The 2,659-nt window shown below is 33.4% G+C and overlaps 1 non-coding gene across 1 annotated transcript; it reads left to right on the plus strand.

The window, feature by feature from the left end:
• Positions 1 to 662: 662 nt before the first annotated feature.
• Positions 663 to 784, plus strand: LOC139085675 (U5 spliceosomal RNA). Its single transcript, XR_011543945.1, has one exon. It is a non-coding gene; the product is annotated as a U5 spliceosomal RNA (small nuclear RNA).
• The last annotated feature ends 1,875 nt before the right edge of the window (positions 785 to 2,659 follow it).

Consider the following 2,659-nt stretch of genomic DNA (forward strand, 5'->3'; position numbering starts at 1 on the left):
AAATAAGAGGAAGCATTAAGAATGGTTTGTCATTAAAATAGAATTTTCTATCTTGATCTCATCAGGGAACAAATAAGCTGCGCTTTTTTTTACTCCTTGTTGATTGATTTGTTTGAGTTTATCAGGTTGATGATGACAAAAAAGGTCGATTGTGATGGCTGACAGGAAAAAAATTGGCTGTGGGAAATCCACATAATCACCTGCGTGGAAAGTAGAGCAACAGATAAGATAGAAATGTAGGTATTAACGATACAGAATGACAATTAATTTTTTCGGGTCACTGACTCGCATATGTGGATGTCCGATGTGTTATCTGATGACTGTTTTGGGGGTGATTATTTCTTTACAAAAGGACTTTACGTGTCACTTTCGAATCAGGACATTTATTGACATGAAAATTGATAGGAGTAATGAACTGTAAGGTTTGCAACGGTGCCTGTACTCTTTAAATCCAAGAAAATTATAAAATCGTCAATATTTTGAAGTTTATTAATTAAATTAATCATATGATTCATAAAATTCATAAAAAAGGACATAAAAAGGCTTTTAACAACAAATTCGATCAAAAAAAGTAAAATTTGAGATTTTTCTTCAGGATTACATACTTCACAAGATTTAGCAGAAATTGATAATATAAGATACATTTTGGAATCATTACCGAATCACTCTGTCTTCATCACAATTATCGAATTAATCTTTCGCCTTTTACTAAAGATTACCGTGTGATGAAGAAACTCTAATGAGTCTAAAACCAATTTTTTCATAGGTCAACTTCGGTTGACCAACCTGATCAAAATACATAAATATAATTACATACAAACAGAGTATTTAAACTTTAGGAGTCCGGACTTTAAATTCCTGCCAAATCCAAAGGTCAGACATTCTAGTATACAGTACTGTACAGTACTTATTATACTTTCCATAGAAGTGCAGTAATTATTGTAAGTACAGCACTGGACTTACTGTACTTTCATATAAATTCAACAAGTACAGTACTGTACTTTTGGAGTGTCTGACTTGGCCCTTGACCAACTCTGCTTCAAAACTCAACATTTTATCCAGAGTGTGGCCGTCTCAAATTCGAATTCTTCGACATTTGATTGTCGAAGAAATCGAACATTTCGAACTCAACTTATTTTAAAATAAAAATTTACGTTACGAAGAAAAGTATAAGTAACGGTCAAAAAAAATTGAATTTTGGCGATAAAAATATTTTTTTTTTGAAAAAAATTAACAGTCGTTTTTGAAAAAGCCACACTCTGATTTTATCCTACAAATAAATTCATTTCCATCAATGATAAAATCCCCAAAAATTAGAATCAACATTATCGCTACCATTTACCCAATAGCCTTAAGCATCAATATGAATTATTTTCAAAAGTCTTTGTCTTTTGTGTAATTTCATTTCCAAGTGCCAATTATAACAATTTACTTCCTTATTGTTTACAGCTTTACTAATGAAATTATCACGTTTAATATTATTATTCATGATTTATATAAAGTGACAAAAATTGCCACTCCTTGATTGTTATTTCAATCATTCAAAGAACTTGTTATATTTTTTCTACTTCCCCCTCCACCCCTTCTGTAATGTCATGAATGTAAATATAACGAAAGATTGAATGATAGACGATGGAAAGGAAAAAAAAAGGAAAAGAAAGAAATTTACATCGAGAAGAGCGATAAATTAGTTAGAATGTTTTGTAGGGGGGTCAGTTTGGAGTCATTTAGGGCGCATTTTCTAAGATATTCGGAGATATTATAAATTTTGTGTATAAACGCAACTTCTGAGTCTACAAGCCTTTATTCAACTTGATTCATTTTTTGTTAAACTTAGCTGTTTTAAAATTACCAAATCTGGAAGTGAACAAATTAGCTAGCTACTGATATTTTAACAATGGTCTAATTATGGAACGGCTGGGAATGGTTTAGAACGGCTGGAAATGGTCTAAAAATGCTGGAATCGGTTCAGAGCTACTGCAAACGATTCAAAACGACTGGAAAGTGTTAAGAACAACTGAGAATAACTGGGAGCGAATAATCAGGACTAGGATCGATACGGAACGTCTGGTAACGACAGAAAACATCTGTGAACTGCCAGAAATAACAGGTGATGAATTTTAAAGACTTCAATTTACCAGGAACGACTAGAAAAATAGCAAAAAAATGTCAAAAAATGACTAAAAACGACTGAAAATGATTGGAAATGACAGAGTTCGAATAAAAAATGTTATTGAAAACGGCTAGAGACAGTTTGGAACGATAGAAGTAGGCCTAAAATACTAGGATCGACTAGAATGATTGGAAACAAATATTGACGGCTGAAACGACTGGAAAGACTGGAAAAATTGGAACGACTCGAACAACTGTAGAGATTGGAACGGCTTGAGTGACTGGAACGACTTAAACGATTGGAATGATTTGAACGACTGGTCCGACTTGAACGATTGAAGTGACTGGAACGACTGGAAAGATTGGAACGACTTGAACGACTGGTCCGACTTGAATGATTGGAGCGACTGGAAACAACAGTAAACGTGTCCATATTCTCTTAATTTTGTCTCTTTCAAGAAGCCCAATAAAAAAGAAGGCCAAAATACCCTTTAAAACATCTTTGTGTATCATCCGCAAAAGACAAACTGCCACACCAACTCTCTCC

The sequence above is a fragment of the Chironomus tepperi genome, unplaced genomic scaffold (assembly GCF_022539635.2).
Source record: "Chironomus tepperi strain 1889 unplaced genomic scaffold, CSIRO-AGI_Ctep_v1 contig_80, whole genome shotgun sequence".
Taxonomy (NCBI): Eukaryota; Metazoa; Arthropoda; class Insecta; order Diptera; family Chironomidae; genus Chironomus; species Chironomus tepperi.